This window comes from Megachile rotundata, chromosome 7, assembly GCF_050947335.1.
Source record: "Megachile rotundata isolate GNS110a chromosome 7, iyMegRotu1, whole genome shotgun sequence".
NCBI lineage: Eukaryota > Metazoa > Arthropoda > Insecta > Hymenoptera > Megachilidae > Megachile > Megachile rotundata.
The window spans coordinates 2,997,885-3,017,023 of NC_134989.1; the positions used below are offsets into that span (position 1 = coordinate 2,997,885).

The 19,139-nt window shown below is 29.7% G+C and overlaps 1 protein-coding gene and 1 long non-coding RNA gene across 6 annotated transcripts in view; one reads left to right on the plus strand and one right to left on the minus strand.

Moving 5' to 3' along the window:
* LOC100878472 (uncharacterized) overlaps positions 1-19,139 on the minus strand; it is a 422,291-nt gene that overhangs the window by 248,820 nt on the left and 154,332 nt on the right. The window lies entirely within an intron of this gene.
* Positions 227-2,993, plus strand: LOC143264854 (uncharacterized). Its single transcript, XR_013038824.1, has 3 exons — positions 227-720; positions 834-1,254; positions 2,574-2,993. It is a non-coding gene; the product is annotated as an uncharacterized LOC143264854 (long non-coding RNA).

Sequence of the window (19,139 nt, forward strand, 5' to 3'; positions counted from 1 at the left end):
GTAAAGAATTACTTATTCACTTATTATTTGTATTGGATTTACTATTAATGATGGTACTTGCTTTGTTAGTATTAAGCTTCGCATTAGTGTTGGTTGTAGTAATGATATAAGGTACTGTTATTGGTATTGAAATTATGATATTTATACTAATATCATAATTATTTAATATATTAATAGCAATTATTGGTACTTATATTAGTATTGATCCTTGTTATTATCATAGTAATATATGACATAATCAATATGATCTATTAATACCTATATTTTTGGAATTATAACTAGTACCGGTATTGGTATTGGCACAATAGCATTTGCATTGCTAGATATATTAATATTAGCTCTGGTATTGATATGATTATTATCATTAAAGTCATTATTGCTAGTGATACTAGTGTTGATATTGATATTGTATTTATGCTTATATCGATAGTGATGCTAGTATTAGTAATGGTAAAATATATTTTTATATCTGTATTTCTACTAGCACTAATATTGATACTGATACGAGTACCAGTACTTACAAGGAAAGGCACGCAAGTGTCCCCCTACGAAATCGAAAATATTTTAATTTTCCTTCGATCTTCTGGGTCGTTTGGACTTTCCTGCCGAGTCACTGTCGTTTTTCTTATTTAGTGGAATAGGCCTATAGGGAAAACCAATTAAAAAAAACGCATCAACAGTAGTACCTCTTGGGAGATATGGAAAACTATTGACAAAATTGTAATTATTATAACATGTATTATTGTTATTATATGTATATATAAAAGATATTTATAGATGTAAACATAGTATTAATAACTTTAATAATCTGTAAAAATAATAATTATTAACAGTGCAAGCAAAATTTTTAATCACGGATGGATCCCGACAAATCTATCGTACGACGTCCCTGGCACACGGCGTCACGTGGGCAGTCTAGCGCGGGAGTAGGGGCACGGTAGGCATCTACTCCGAAATCGGCCCGAAAAGTGCAACTAAATCCGAGCACTGCTTTACATTACCAATACGACCGCTACGTATTAGGTCTAGCGGAAAGTTCTGCCCGTTTTAGAATGGTTAGGTTAATTCTAAAAACGGACAGCACTTTCCGGTAGACCTAATATTTCATATGGAAATATTCCATATACTGGACTATGGGGCTCGCGTATCAAAACTAATTACATACCTAACCCGCGACTTGGACGGCCAGCGTTGATTTGCTGAGAAACTGCGTCAGTAATTAGCAGGGCCAATAATGGCACGTTGCTCTGTGAGGTAAAGTCTTATACATTTTTACACAAGACTTGTTTATATATAGTATTATTTCTTGACAATTTTCAAGCTTTTAATAAGAATAACATATCCAGAAACGAATTGTTAGTTTTTTTGACGAATAAAAATGTAATCCTTCCTGGTTTTTCGTAAAATGTATAACAGTGCCATTTGCCCTGCGTTCGACGTGTATACACGTTTTTCCTTGATTTTAATTCCGCACCCTGTGGTGACCTTTTGAAAGTAAATTCCACCGTCAACTGGTTAAATAATTACGATCAATGCAATAAAACTTAGAATTTTCGTAATTTAATTATTCAACTGTACGGTTGGAAGCATTTGTCACTGATAACCCCTATGATCAATAAATCAAAGTACGTTTGAAATTAATTCCTTCAGAAGTCCAATTATTGAAATGATGATTTCAAAGATATATAATTCAAAGAAAATATTTAAAGTGGTTGGATAAAGGGAAATTGGTACATACAAGCAATATAAAGAAGTTTAACGAACATTCAGAATAGCTTGACCATTATCAGGCGAAGCATTCTACTGCAAATCGAATCATAATCGGATTTTCCAGAGGTTATCGATACCTATTTATGCGTGAATCATTAAAATCGCCATTATAATTTGCTATCTGTGCGTCGTGAATTGTAATACCAGTTGTTGTAGGCATTTACAGCTTCCTATATCTATTCTTCACGAATTCTCACCTCATTATACCATTACACAAGCACCATTGGCACGTTTTTCCATACCTTATACATAAATAGAACTTTAATTTGCTTTGAATCAAATAGTAGTTATGATTCGTAGACCGTTTAAGCACCTGTAATTTTAACTGCAACGTCTAACAATAAGATCTATATTCGCATTCAAAAATAAATTTGTTCGTTAAAAGTATATTTTTACTTTAACAAGATGAAAATATAATATTAGACAGGCTGCAGATGTTTATGCAAACATACATTTGCGTAAGTTTGTTGCTTTAATTATATGAGTTACAGTATTTTTTTAATTTTGAAAGTAAGGCAAGTCCACTAGGGGAATAATGAAACCATCGTCTTTTAAACCAATATTTTAAACACTATTAAGTAATAAACATATATTATTTAACACCATAAAATACAAAAAATGAATCTATCAGTGCTTACCAATATTTTTAAATTTATTAAAATGTAAATCCCTAAATATCTGGCGATAAAAAATGGACTTCCCGTACTTTCAAAATAAACAACTCATATATGTATGGCTATTTTCACTGCGGCATATAACGCGTTAATAAAGGAAAGTAACAAATTTTCCTTTTGATAATACAGAATCGTGGAGAAATGATGAAGAAACGTTAAAGGACGTGTCGTGAAACAGAATCGTTTTGTGGTGAAAAACGTTAGTTATCGGAAGAGCCAACTGGAAGATGGTTCGATCGATCTTGCACGTCCAATGCACGTCTAGCGCCACCAAAGGAAAAGATTTCGATCTTTTCAAACACAATAGAGACGAAGCATTAGTTGCAGTGGCAGTGATACGACCCAGAAGGAACGTTTAAGTGCAGAAGACAGCATCGACATCGATCAATGATTAGATATATCTAATGTAGAGGAAACTTTTGTACTGGAATTGTATTTGATTCGAGAAGAAAATGGTTGTGATAACGCAACGTTTGCCAAGGAAATCTTCACCAGGGATACAAAAGATTACTTTATATTCTAATAAAAAAACGACTAGTGGCTACTTAATACACCAGCAGAAATATTTTTTACTTTTTGCTTCTGAGAGTCATAAGTTTATTTTCTGAATAATATTATCATCCTTTTTTATTTCTTAAAACACACACTTCATATTATGTTCGCATTAGTTCTGTTTTACTCTTGGAATACTTTTCAGAGATGCGTTTTTAAAATCAAATATGTAATTTTCGCTTGTTTTTCATAATTAATATTTTTCTAAATTTGACAAAAGATTATTATAAGAATTTTAAAGCGTTATTTCCAAAGTCATAACGTTCAAATGTTTTGAAAGAAGTGTCTTGAAGATTAAAATTCTTGGAGCTACGTAGTTCCAGCATTCAGAATTCAAAAATTTCTAGTTATGGAATTTAAATAGCCCCCAGTTAAAAATTACTGAAAATTTTCAAAAACAAAAATCTCTAATGTTTCAAAATTCTAATATCTTAAATATCTCAAATAAGCCTCTGCCACCTTAACATTCGTAAATTGTAAAATTCTGAAGTGTCAAATCCTTAAAGTTGCAAAATTATAATTTCAAAATATCAAACGTTTGAAATCTCAAGCTTTCACTACCCTAAGCTTCAGAAATCTGTTAAGTTCAAATTTGAAAAGTATCAAAGTTCTACAATTCTGAACTTTCAAATCCTCACCTTGAGAAACGATAAGTATTATCGGCTTATTTACCGGTAATGCATACTCTGAGTGAAAAGGGATTTGAATAAAAAGTGAATCTGTACTACTTTAAACAATTTTATATTTTAATATTTCACGCGGTCCATCAATAGGTAAGAACCCTACACCTGCCCTCTAATGAAAGATTAAAGTTAAGTTTAATATTTTAAGATTAAATATTAAAGAAGTTATAAGATCTAAATGATGAATTTTATAATTGGTCTCCAAAAGCATTTTGCATGAAAAATGATGTACAAAAATGAAACACAAAAATAAAGGTATAAAAACGGTCACAAAACGATACATCAGGAAATGAAGACACAAAAATGAAAAACAAAGAATGAAAAGGCAAAAATGTAAAACAAAGAATGAAGAGCCAAAATGTAAAACAAAGAATGAAGAGGCAAAAATGAAAAACAAAGAATGAAGATACAAAACTGAAAAACAAAGAATGAAGACACAAAAATGTATTTTGAAACATAGTTAAGATAAATATTTGTAAAGGTATACAAAATGATAAATATACCAACTGAATATTACCCATTTATAAGATCTTCCAACTGTAACCGTTGAAATGTTCAACATATCCCAACTTTATTCTTCGATAAGCCAGAATATACATTTATGCATCATTGACACAATTTTAAGAATAAACAAACACAAACAAATCCACCATGCTTGGTTACTAACAAACAACACATTGAATTTTATTAACGAGAGAGGTCTGGGTTTATTTCTTGCAATTCGAAGAAAAAAGTGCGACTTCGATCGACATCTTGTTGAACTACTTGACATTATTTCACCAACGTTCGACGATCTGGCATTTCTGATTCGTTCAGTTATTCATCCGAGGTTAACATTAAACTAACAAATTTTACGGAATTTTAGTTGTTAAACCTTCTAATGTACAATAAATTCATATTATATCACTATTGGTACAATTTGAAATAAATTGAAAAATATTTTCCACCTGTTAATTTATTACAAGCAATTTATTATTTTTATTGTGGAAATAACATATACAAGTATCTTCATTTTGTGGGGATGTTAGGTAAATTATGTTTGAATAACTCTTCATTTGAATTGGCTGCTATATGAATACAATAACAAATAATCTGATACGAAAGGTTGTGGTAAAATTACATAATATTTTATAAAAGTTAATTTATTAGTATTCCTCACACATATACATAATCAGCGTTCATATAGCAGACAATGATTAATAACAGAATCTATTAGGTCATCCCATAAGTTCGTGCCGACTTTCGTGTATACATTTCAAGTGCCGATGCATAAAAACACGGCGTTTAGGAACCAATGCACTTGATCTGAGCTGTTCGAGAACAGTCTAAAGCAAATTTTCGTGGGTATAAGATCGCAGTTTAGTGAAGCCAGTGACTTTTAAAAGGAAAAAATCATGAGCGAAATGCGTGTTCATTTTCGACATATCATGTTATAAGAATTTCGGAAAGGAAGTTCTGTGACAATTGCTACAAAAAACATATGTGCTGTGTACGGAGAACATGCCCTTTCATCTCGCACCTGTAGGAAGTGGTTCCAACGTTTTAGAGGTGGTAATTTCTCTTTAGAAGACGAGGAACGCACCGGGCGTCCTTCTCAGACAGATGAAGACAAGATTCGGGATCTTGTCGAAAAATCTCGAAGTTTGACAGTAGAAGAGATGTCAAATATTCTGAAAATACCTAAGACCACAATTTATAGGTATTTAAAAAAAAATGGGGATGGTGTCGAAGTTGAACGTCATTTTCCATCACGACAACGCTAGACCCCATGTCGCCAAAAACGTTACAAAAAAATTGTTCATCTGATTACCATCTATTCAGAGCATTGCAACATTTTTTAGTGGGTAAAAAATTTGAAAATATTGAAATCGTCAAAAATGACTTGCAAAATTATTTTAAATAAAAACACGAGAAGTTTTATCGAGACGGGATAATGGCCCTACCAGAAAAATGGGAAGAAGTCATACAAAGAGAGGGTGATTACGTTTTTTCATAAAACTGAAAGGTATGTAAACAATCTTAACATATATAACCGCTCGAAAAACGGCACGAACTTATGGGATGACCTAATATATCAAAAATATCCTATATCTTTATATCCCTAAATCTTTAAATCTAAGTATCCCAAGATACCTAGATCTCTGTATCAGTAGATTTGTAGATCTCTACATCAATAGATTTTTAGATGTTTATATCTTTAACTCTGTTAATCCTTATACATATTCCTATATCCCCAAATCTTGAGATTCTAAAACCATGAAATCCCTAAATCTTCAGAGCTTATGATTGCCAGAGTCTTAAAATTTCCTAGTCCCCACATTCCCAAATTCCCAAAGTTTTCAGAATCTAAATTTCTAAGGCCGTATATTCGTATGTCCTCATATTTAAATACTTAAGCGTCTAAATTTCAATATCACTGTATTCCTATATTCTTATACTTTTGCATCACCACATTCAATATATCTAGAATTTTCGATTGCTAGATCTCGATATCCTTTGACCTTTATATTTCTAGTTTCAATATTATTCACACATATTATTTGAATAATGTCCAAGACTATTTGACGTGTAAAAATTTCATGTTATACATATAAGTGAAAGAACAGTTTCATTATAAAATTGCAAGTTCTGCATTTCTGAACGTATATTTTATTTCTGCGCAGTCTTGCATAAATTCTTTGTCTCTAAGATAAATGTCCCAGTGCTGGAACGACTGAGGAAGTAGTAAACATAATTGCAATTTCATTTATACTTACATATTGTAAAATTGTAATTAAATATGCTTATCTAGAAGGGTAGAACTCCGACTTACAGATAAAATAATAAGAATCTGCATTGTCGAAGAAAGAACTTTAAATTAATTAAAGAAAATATTCGTACAAGCTGAGAATTAAACAATATTTATGTCACGTTCTAGTTGCTAATTATTACTGCCTAAATATTAAATGTGTATTAATTTATTCATTTTCATTATTTATTAAAAAAAAAACAAGGTAATATTTTTTGAAATGAAAGTATTTAATTTATAATAAAATCATTTAATCAATTATAATTGTATGGTTCTTCTCAATTAATTTTGTACACGAAACTTTTAACTGGCAATTTGTATCAAAGTGCCTGTTTTAAAGGCTTTTACTACTCCACAAACTTACGTTTGCGCGTAATTTAATTTCTGTTTCATTTCCTCCGACATTGTGACGAATTTATCTGACTTTATAATGTAAGAAAAATAATTAAAAGTATATTGTAAAATTTTAGGTTTAGTTGGTGTTATGACGAGTTTGAAATTAAGCAGAATTATATTTTGGTATATGTAGTTAATAATAACATAAGTGTATAGAATATAAAACACACCTATTTTAACACGATAACTATTAACAATGTAATAAGTCATTAAGGCTGATTGGTTTAATATTTCAGTCTTAAATGAAGTCGCGTCTTTGCTGATGGCGTTTAACGACTGGTCAGTGTTACGTTATCACATAATGGAAAAACACAACACTTAATTTCAATGTTCAAACAAAATTAATAAGAAATAAGATTGTTAGAGATATGATTTTATATCTTTATGTTTATATATATAGGATTCAAAGATTATGTTAGTACCATATGTGAAAGTCAACTTAATGTGCTACCAACCTACAATCAAAAAATTTCTTTCGTGTGAGAGAAAATGTAACAAGGACACATTTTGTATAAAGAGTGAATCATATCGCATTCAAATTTTATTGAGTTTTCTGTGCAATTTCGGTTATTATAGTTAGAAATATATTGTCATTCGCCAATTATTCAATCAAAGATTAGTTTGAATTCTCAATTAACACTACAACTACCAACCAGTCAAAATGACTGCTTTCAGATTTATCATTTTATATTACAAAATTTTATTGTCGTGATTTTATGGAAATGTCTGTCATATTTTGTTGAGGTAAAAACTAGTTCTATATGTTACTTGATGCTTTAATATTTATTTATTTTCCTTTTCATTTTATTTTTCATTCTTCGATAAACGAGCATTTAATATCGGTACTTCTAGAGTTAATAAATTCAGTATCCCCTTCCTTGTTTGCTCGAATCATTATGAAAAAAGTTTAAGTCCTGATACCATAATATTTTTGCGTGATGTACAAGTATTGAATTATAGAAATTCATAATTATATGTAAACCTAATACATTCCACTATTATATTTTAATTAATTTAAACGTTCATATTACGTATAAATGATATTACTGACAAAATTCCCACTTGACTATTAATTACCGGGACTAGTTTGAGCATTAGGATATTTACTTTATATTCATTGAACAAATAGGATTTCTTGCGCTAATCAATCTTCCCGATTTCCAGTTCCAGTTCGTATCCGTTGTCGAATCGAATCAATACGAGCTAACGGAGCATCAAATTTTTAGTGTATACTCGTTGGCAATTAGCGTTGACATGCTGTCATTAACAGCCCTACCATGAGTGATTTGACTTATAGATGCACGTTCACGTGTTTGCCCGTACCAACGATTTTCCACTTACGCAAATTCGTCGAACATGTTGAATACGTGCCGATTTCCATCGTCCTTCGATCGCTACAGCTACCGGAAATTTACTGGATGAGATAATTTCCGGTCATGCTCAAAAGATAAACTCTGTCCATAGGCAAGCCCTCTCTGTTTGCACGGACCGGAAACGGAACAAAAAAATTCGTGAATCAGCGCAGTGGGCCGAAAGACAGAACGAAACTACGGTAAATTATGTATAGAAAATCGATTATCGGGAATAATCGAGACTGAAGACTTAGATTGATAAGGTTCGTACACCACGAAACGTCGATTTTTTATTTTCCAATAAAGGCTGCTTCCTTCCCTGCGTTTTTTTCTTTACATTCGTTTATTGCTGTGAAGAGTATGTAGTAGTTCCAAGTACTTACATCGAATGGTTGTTATTTTGGATTGACTGCAACACACGGTATCTCACACCGGGTAGTACAGCCGAACCAAAAAGATAAGTGGGAAACATGGAATAACTATTCTTCATTTGCAGACACGTTTTCGAAGAAATTTAGTTTGTAAATTTTTTAAATCATTATTAAATATTTGTTTGTAGATGAGAAAGTAATAAAGCTAATTACTTTTCAATTACATTAAATAACGAATGTTCTAAATTCATAAATATAACTTTGATACTACTAAATGGATTATTAGTTACGATCTTTTGTATGTTTACATTCGTTGTGCACATCAGACACTTGTTACATTTTTAACATCACATGAACGAATCTGAAGTGTTATGTAGAATAGTAATTACTAATACATTTGATCAGTATTTATTAATATATACAGGTTTTACACGTCAAATTAATCCTTTCGTAGATCACATTCAGCATTATTCAAATTAAATTTACTCTTATACATATGAAATTCAACCTTATACAAATCAAATTCACCATTTTATGTATAAAATTCATCGTTTTTGAATCAAATTTATCTTATAGATAATTGAAAAGTGAAATAGTACAATGTCATTTTCTTGGTTTAATTTCAGAGTCTGATTTAGAACATAAGCTACTTTAAAAATGAATTAACTAAATTATGGATCACATTAAAATATGCATCATTACAAGTTAATCGTCGAAATTCTGCGTGAATAATTAATGAGCGCAAAATATGTGCATTATACCTTTCTTTAACTAATCGTGGGTTTAGAGTCAGACAACGTTAATTCCTAAAATTTACTTTTTCTGTTAATAACAGATTATACGATCACAAAAAGTGTTAACTACAAAAATGTTAGTACAAGAAAATAAATAATTTAAAAGATATTGCGGATAACGTTTTTATTTTGTGAAATTTATGAGAAATTTATTATTATTTATTATTGTAAATCTTATTTATTGTTCCTTCTCATATAAAGTCACATTCTTAGAGTTGACGTTATCTGACTCTAATCCTCCGCAATGTAACTTAACGTATAATTAGCAAACTAAATATTTCCAATTATTGCAATAAATATTCATAAAATAATGTGGCATGAAATAATTACATGTTTGAGCACTTTTATATATTTCCTGAAAATTTCTTTGATGACTGTTACAGAAATTGAATGAATATAATCTGAAAGCAGTGTGGCTGGTTTTGAACAATGTAACTTCCACAAAACACGAAGAGCGTGATGAACAGACAATATACAATTTGTAAGTTCTGCAATAATAATTTTCAACGATGAATTGCATCAAAAAAGTACTCTTAAAGATTGAATGCCGTGCAAGGAATATTGTTACTGATTTTTCAAACCGTAGACACTTAATGGATGTTATTAATGTTGCAACCAGCTGTTGCAATTATTTATGCTACAGATTGCTATAAGTATTACAAATTATTATAAATGTGTACATAAATAAGTACATAAGTATTATGAATATGAACATTAATAAGTTCATTAGTATTATGAATATGTACAATGAAATTATACCGCGCAACAGCAGAACTACTACAGATGAATTTATAGAAATATTTTCCATAATAAATAGTTATATTTTGAATATTAATACAAATATGCAATAAAATTTTACTTTCAAAATAATAACTTTCCATCTTTTATATTTTTTTCATAAACTAACTTAAGGAAATAAATTTGTAGAAAGATTTGAATTCCAAGAATGTAAACTTTTTTATAAAAAGATAAAGTGCAAAAGTTCTTTTATACGCATAAAGAAAGTTAAGATGTTATGCATATTTTATATTCAGCGATCATTGTGCATTATAACTAGATATGAACTTCAAATTTAAGCATAAGTAAAATTTTTGTAAGATTTGTCACGTTTAAACTGTGGGTACGTTACGGGTCAGACGCATCAAAGTATGACTAGGGGTTAAGTGGACATTCTAACGTATGTTTATTTTTAAACTAAATTATCATTATTTATAAAATAAATAAGTTATCATTATTTATAAGAAATGATACGTGGGAATCCACACGACCACACTATGTTAAATGCACATACTACTGTACTAAACATTATATTTGTTTACTTTAGCGCAATAACTGCAAATCCTACTGTTCCACTCGTATTTCATATTTGCATCACAATCTTCTAATATAAGATTTAAAAACTCTATATTTATTAAATATTGTTTGTTACATAAAACCATATAGTATCAAAAAGTGATAGTTAAAATATAGGTCATCCTACACCGTTTATGTAATTGTGGGATGTAATGTTCGTCTTATTGTTAGATAAAACCTAATTAAAGAGTATGATAAATGTTAAGTTCTTTAAATTACAGCTTTATAAATACAACTTTATCAAAATTGCTGCTACTCTACACTGAACTAACTCATACTTTGCTTAACAGAAATTCGTATTGATACCTTCATAATCGTAGATCGACAACATACACATTGATTACTCAAAAGTATAAAATATACTTAATTTTTTAAATTCTGAATTGAAATTTGAAAGTGTATACAAGATTGTACTTAAACTTAAAAAGAGTAACCTAAATATCATCCTTAGTAGTGATAATATCAAAAATATATGTATCGTATGCAGTTTATGTGATGTGCATGGAATATTTTTGTGTTAAGGCCATTTTGTAGAGGTTAGCATTCAGAAACGAATAGCGTAACGTTTCAGCGAGTAATCTCAAAATGGCCTTTGGCAGTTTGTCCCTGAAATGACCTCTGACATCAGAAATCAAAATTAAATATCACATTTCTTACTGTAAATAACATATAATATGCAATAATACGTCACATGTAAAAATGAACTTGGAACAATAATAATTGTTATATTATGTTTGTCCTTTGACGTCATTCACACTACATTATGGTACTTTATTGTACATCATCACAATGTATCGAAACTCTGAGAAATGCAATTATTAATAAATGAAGTATTATCGTATTGCTAGATATTTACAACCTCGTAATAAGAGAAGAAAGAGAATAGACGTAAATCAAATAAGAAATTGCAGAAAATCACTGAGTTATTAATTTTGTCGAAGGTGGATATCATATTTTTCTTCTGAACGATTGCGGTCGAAATTAATGGATCGAGCAAATTGGAACTACTAATTGGTACTATTAGGGTAAAATTTATATTACGTGTCATGTAGATATAACACGATGAATCGATTGAAATTGATGTTTTCTGAAGAGCCTTTCTTATTATTAATCTATTTGTTCTGTTTGATCATTCTATGTTTAGCTAAATTAGTAAATTTTCAAATAGAAAAATCACACCGACTACAAAAATATTTTTCTTAAAAATGATACTTTAATAGTGTAAAACAAAAATTGTATAAAACTTTAAGCTGCATAAGATGCATATTAATAAACTGGAAAAAAGATGTTTGAGTATAGTAAATGAAGATAAGAAACAGATTAATATTTTTACTTAAAAAACACTAATTATATTGAACATTAACAAAGTTATTGAAATATAAATATAAATTTCAATTTTCTATGATATAATAATATTGAAACTGAAAACACGTCAACCTGAAAAACCCGTACATATTTAGCATAAATAAATAATTTTTAGTTAAAATAAAAAATAGAACTAAATCAACGAATATCCGGAAATAATAATTGTTGACATCGTTTCACGTACTATAGGTTAAAAGCTTTTTGCAGCAGACAGGAAAACGATATAAAAAATAAAGGCAAAAAACAGAGTTGTGCTAAAACATTTACGGAGAGTTTAGTTCAGTTCTAAAATATTTCATTATATGCTGCATTTAAGTTCCAATTGTACACAAATGTATTTTCTTCATTCAAAATAAACGGATTGAAATATTTAACTCACTGCCATACGAAAATGAAGATATATTAACTGAATTAGTGATTAGTTTGCAATATGTTGGAAATTTGAAATATAGTAACAACAACAGTAATAGCAACAGCCAAAGGCGACGCTGCGGTTTGTGAGACATGGGGCAAAAGTTCTTACACATACATATGTATGCATAACTGATTTTCGACGCTATTAGTCGTCGGCGTTGTATTAATTCTTAGCAAAATTAAACTCGTATCTAACCCAAACGAAACTAATGCAATACCATAACAATTTTAACTCATGAAGGGATCTCCCCATGTGTTAATCTCACAGGCCATTCCACGTCAAATCGATCACTTTTTGATGTCACCATTGGTGACTTTGTTTTAACCAAAATATGTTGTAATCTACATGAAATTAGAGGGTGCGGGGGTTAAGTCATCATTTTGCCAGGTTTAAATTTGCTAAGAAATTACAACCCTTCGAAGTTTGCAATTTTTGTCCATTTTGGCGAAAACAAACTTCACTTATGTATTTTTACTTCAAAAATACATAACGTTTTACTAATAACGGATTGGTATATTGTAAAATAATTTTTTTCGACTTCGACAGTTAATTTTATAACATCGAAAATTTAAACAAAAAGTTATCGATTTGGCGTGAATGACCCTCTTCACTTATTTATGAAGCTTTACCACCTAATAAAGCACGACCAACTAAACATTCATCTTGAGAATAAAGCGAGCGAGATATGCGACGTATATCGAAATTAAACAATGTACGATTAACTGCGAGAAGGCTGGACGAGGAAGCGTAGGACAGGCAGTCCACATCCAGCCTCGACCGAGCACGCTGTATTTAATTATTTCTCTTAAATATATTGTTAATACCTTTTGATTATCGATTTCTCGCATTTTTCATTTATTTACGAGTACCCTTGTTATCGAAAAACCTGTTAGGAATATTCGGCATGATATACAAGATCCCATATTCATATACCATATTCAGGAGACAGGCGGATAATTGTTAAAAATTATTAGCAATTAAAGCCTTCTTTACATTCGGATACTGTTTAAATTCTGAAGCATAATATACTAATACATACAGACCATTAAGTACGCAGTTATACGTTTGACTGTAGATCGAAAGCTCAACAATTCAAATATCAGTTACTATTAGTCTTAAAAATTAGGGAAGTATCATTATACAGGGTGGCTCACCACATTTTGCCATCTAGATTTGCGTCATTGTTATTACCGATAGCAAACAATGTTTCATATGAAGTTGAATGGTTTTGAGAGGGGCATATGCTGGTGATATATTTATTTTGTAGGTGGACGTGTGAAAGACATATTAAGGTCATTAATGTTTTTTTAAATAGAATCATATATTTTTTATTGCATCAGCTGATACTCTACCATATTCTTTACAAAAAAGTATTAATCTATTTATGTGAAAAAATTATTAGTTTAGGAGATATTTTAATTTTAACTTGTTAGGAAATCGTGACTTTCTGGTCAATATTATGAATTGCCCTAACTGAACAGCAAATGTTTTTCTACATGCTTTGAGAGATCACGTGTCACCGAACGAATTGTGAGTTTTTGTTTTTTCTTGTTACGCAGTAAAAGTGGAATTTAGTCTCTGTTACGTCTCTAATACGGTGAATTATCACTTCATAATGAAGTATTCTAAAGAAGAAAAGATGAACATGTTATCAGTTTATTTTGAAGCTGGGAAAAGTGCTACACATGCAGAAAGATTATATATTACGGAATGTTAGTAAGTCATTAATTTCTCGATTGAGAACCTTCTCTGTAAATTGACATTAAAATTAAAATATCTCCTAAACTAATGATTTTTTCACGTAAATAGATTAATACTTTTTTGTAAAGAATATGAAGGAGCATTGGCTGATACAATAAAAAATATATGATTCTATTTAAAAAAACATTAATAACCCTATGCCCCTCTCAAAACTATTCAACTTCATCTGAAACAATGTTTGCTATGAGTAATAATAATGACGCAAATCTAGATGGCAAAATGTGGTGAACCACCTTATATATGTATTATATATGAGCATCGTTGTATGTCTATTATGATACATGACTAAGTATCATTACTGAAATTCTAAAGAATTATTTTATAACTGCTGCAATAATTAGTAATTTATTAATTAAGTTGCATTTATTACAAAACTGAAAGTGCCTTTACTATTCATTATGTACATTAATTATTTATTTAAAGTTAGATATAATTGAATTCGAAATAAATGAACATCTCTAAAAGTTAATGTCGCGAGGAATGTGATTGAATATACACGAGTATGTTCCCAAGCTATTTTATTCGCAGAAAATGAAAGTATGCAGTAAATCGTAGGCTAAACTGGTAATCTCTTCTTTCGCGCCTTTCCGCTGTATTTATTTTCATCTTCGGAAAGGCGTTACACCTTGAAACTCCGAGGGTGGAATTTATTCCCTTCTCCGAAGTCACCAGGATTATTGGCAGGAGAAAAAATCATAAATTACAAATTTCTAAGATAGTCGAATTTTGCCGTTTCTTTCTCTGAATGTACCAGGTGTATTAATGAAAAAAGCAGATAAAAGAGGAGAGAAACCATTTTCTTTTAGGTATTTTTGAGAATTTCAGAATTTGGATATGTGGAAATCTAAAGGATTTAAGGATTGACAATCTAGCAATTTGGTGTTCTAAATATTTAAGGATTTGGAGATTTTTGGATTTCAAGGATTTTAGAATTTACGATTTTGGAAATTTGAAAATATAGCTATTTGGCGGTCTAGACTCTAGAGATTTGAGGATGCAAAGATTTGAGAATGTACAAATTTTGGGATATAGGAATTTCAGGATTTGGGACTTTGGGAATTTTTCTATATGGAAATCTATAAATTGAAGAATGTAGGAATTTTAGGATTTAGGAATTAGGGAATTTAGCTATTTGGAAATTTACAGTTCTAGGGATATAAAAATTTGAAAATGTAGGGATTTAGGGATGTAAAAATTTGGGAAAAAATGGTTTCTTTTCTTTTTGTCATTTCCTTTCAATGGCAGACCTGGTACAGAAACGTAAAAATTCGACTACCTACTAGCACCACTTACTAGCATAGTATAGACTGTAGACGGCCCCTACCGTAAAAGACTTTCCACGCCGCGCTGACTATGCAGCCGAACAGACCATAAAGGAACATGACTGGTAACGTTTATAGTAGGGTAGCCTATTCAGCTACGCACATGTAAAAAGTGTAAAATAATTTCGCCAACTTCCAGACTTCAGGATAGGTTTAATTGCTTATACCCAAACATCTGTAAGTCGTCAATGATATTTTCTACCACCGTTGCGAGCCACGTGCCGCTACGGTTATAAACGAAATGTATCGAATACGTATCTTATGCATAGTATGCATAATTAGGCATGATTATAATATACGATAATAATATACGTAATGACTAATAAAGATAATTTGAACATTATAATAAATTATAATAAATGCATAATTAATAAATTATTAATAATAACGGCCGTTATAGCATAATTGTCTGCAACTTTAATAATGGTACCTTCATGTAAATAAATATTTAAATGAAAAGAAAATAGGTAACTGTTATTTGAAGCATAGGTCTTTCGAATTCAGTCAAGCGTTTAACCTTCACCATGTCAAGCGCAGCTAATGGTTTTTACGTGTTAAGTTAAATACTTCAGAATTTAAAAATAACTTCCTTTAATCTCTTTTAAAGAATTACCCATTTATTAAATTAATATCTTTTAAACAATTAATTTGCCCTTCATATGTTCAGTTAGATATTCTCTATAACGTGACAAAGTTTCGTAAATGATTGTGTAACATCTGGTGAGATCCCCTCGTCAGCGTTTGAATTCTAACCACATACTGCTATGATAAATCGGAAATAAAAGCTATCTAAATTAGTTAATTTAATTTTCCACAAATACACAAGTCCTTAGCGAGAATCCCAACAGCAATTGCAATATGGTAGAGTACAGTTGTCTAATATGCGAACCATTTCTTTAAAAAATTCGAGCTTCCGATGTAGATTATTTTAATTCATATTCGATACACCTTTTAAAAATAAAACATGTGTGCTTTGACAATTTACTATACATTGCAATAAAAATGTTTGGAAAGAAAATGAACAACTGTGCAAAGTTTCATTAAAACTAGTACGTATCGGACACCAAATATTTTTAGCATTGTTAAGATATTTGTTATTTAATTAAACCACTTCAAAAATTTTCTGCAAGGTATTTCACAAATATGTGATTGCTCAAAATCGTATAATTGTTTAATAAATTTCAAAATCAATCTGTGCATTGAATATAGATACGCACGATTAATTATATAATTAGACATTATTCATACAACTTCAAAATCTCTGTAATCCAAATAACCTGGGGTCTCATATGGAGGAGGTCTTCAAATTAAGCAGCATTATTTTAATAGTAATAATAACAATAATAAGTAGTAGAAATTCTAAATTTCTACTGACAAGTGTAATAGATTTTAACAGTTAAATTCTTAAGTTATATTAATATACTTAATTGAAGTAGTCAAATTACAAGCGGAAATAAATGTTTTTATAAATCTTCAAAGACTTAAATTACATGGCGCAATTTCTGGCATTCTATGCAATAAAATTTTTACCTCGAGTACCGTCAGTCCTTGATCTTGCATTTGAAGAAGAGCAAAAAGAAGTTGGCATGTTGCCATGCGTCTAAGGGTAATAAATGAATCCAGCAAGCATGTTATATTCGTTTGCCAGCTGTTGCACGTTTTTCATACAGATTTACTAGCAGACCGTGACAAGTATATCTTCTTCAACTGGAAGAAACTATACAACAATTTACCGGTACAATTCAGCGTATTAGTTTATAATGTGTACACAGTTGAAATACTAACTGTAATATCTAAAAAGTTACTTCCTTATAAAATATTTTTAAATTAATTACTTGACTTTTCACCTAAGTTTTGGTAAATTTTTCATATTTCTCGTCAGATACATGTAATGTAATCACATTAAACTGTAATTATAATACCGATTGAGTGAATCAATAATACAGTAATGAACGTGCATTATACACTCAAGTTTAACGTAGGCGTTTTCGACAAAAAACATAATAAAATATTTAAGTTTGAACATTCCTACGTTTTTAATTTGATAATTTCAAAATTACTGAATGTGGGAGTTTAAAAATTTCTGAATTGGAATATTGGAAAACTTTAATGTAAAAATAGAAAAATTTGAAAACTAAATTTAAAAATAGAAAAATTTGAAAACTGAATATAAAAATTATAAAATATAAAAGTTTCTGGATTTTTAAGTATATTTTATGTATTCACCGAATGTACATAATCATCTGTAGTGAATGCGAAGAAAATAATTATATTTGAAAATTAATCGTGTATATCATTAACATCGTTACTATCATAAATAATCTAGATTACACCGTAACAAGTCTGGTTGTAGCTATTTCTATTGTAGCGATCAATGCGTTCATAATTTAGATTACTGCGTTTCATATTTGAAACAGCTATATCTACTGTGGCAGTTAATTATGTTCTAAATAACACGAAATACAGTGGAATAAATTTTAATTATGTTATAAAATGATGTCATATTGTTCCAACGTAATGTTACTATTAACATTAATGAGAACAAATATAATGTTCATAGTACTTTGTTTATTAAATTATAACATTATTATTCAATGCACTATAAACAAGCATTTGAACAGATAAAAGAACGGTTGATTTTTAATGGTATTCTCAATTGTTTATATTTTTAATTAAACAGGATAAAAATGTTTAATACGTTGAAACACAACGTAAAATAAGAAATATTAAACAATGAGACATTAAAAATTAAGTATAGTAATTAAATTTTAATTTCCAAATCTTTAAGAATTTCTAAATTTTGAACTGCCCTAAACTTTTATATTGTTTTAAACAAGTCTTCTGAAATATTTTCACAATTGTGTCGTGTGTATTATTAATAATTTCAAACCGTTAAATCGTATTGGAGTACAATTTCAGTTAGAAAATGGAACAAACTCTTAATAACATAAGTGATAGATTCGTATGAAAATTAAGCGTTATTCATATATGTCTGCTAACTATTAAAATATTTCATTTAATATTACTTTTTGAATACATGAACAATTTATAATGGAAGTGCAACAATTATGTTTTTAAGAGAAATTTGATTTAATATACTTATCACTTACATGAAACACACAAGCTTAAAAGATATAGGAAATTCAATTTTCTTAAAAAAGAAGCTCACCCTACTTTCATCGTAAGTGTCTCATAAGGAAATATTCAGTTTAATCATTTGAATGCTTAATTTTAATCCTAGAAATCTTTTGCACATTTCGAATATTTGGTTCACAATGGTCCCGATATTGTGCGATGATTAAAAAAACTAATAAACACAACAATTTGGAATATTTCTATTATACCAATAGTATAAATAGCAAAGTTGAAATTTTAATTGAAAAATGAACCATTCGTATTTTTAAACTATACCCGCTCATCAAAAACAATATTTTAAATAAAGCTATTATTATGGTGTTAATTCTATTCTATCAAAAACATAATGAGACAAAAGAAGTTAGTTCACATTTTCATAAAAGATAAGATGATTTCACGATACCTTCA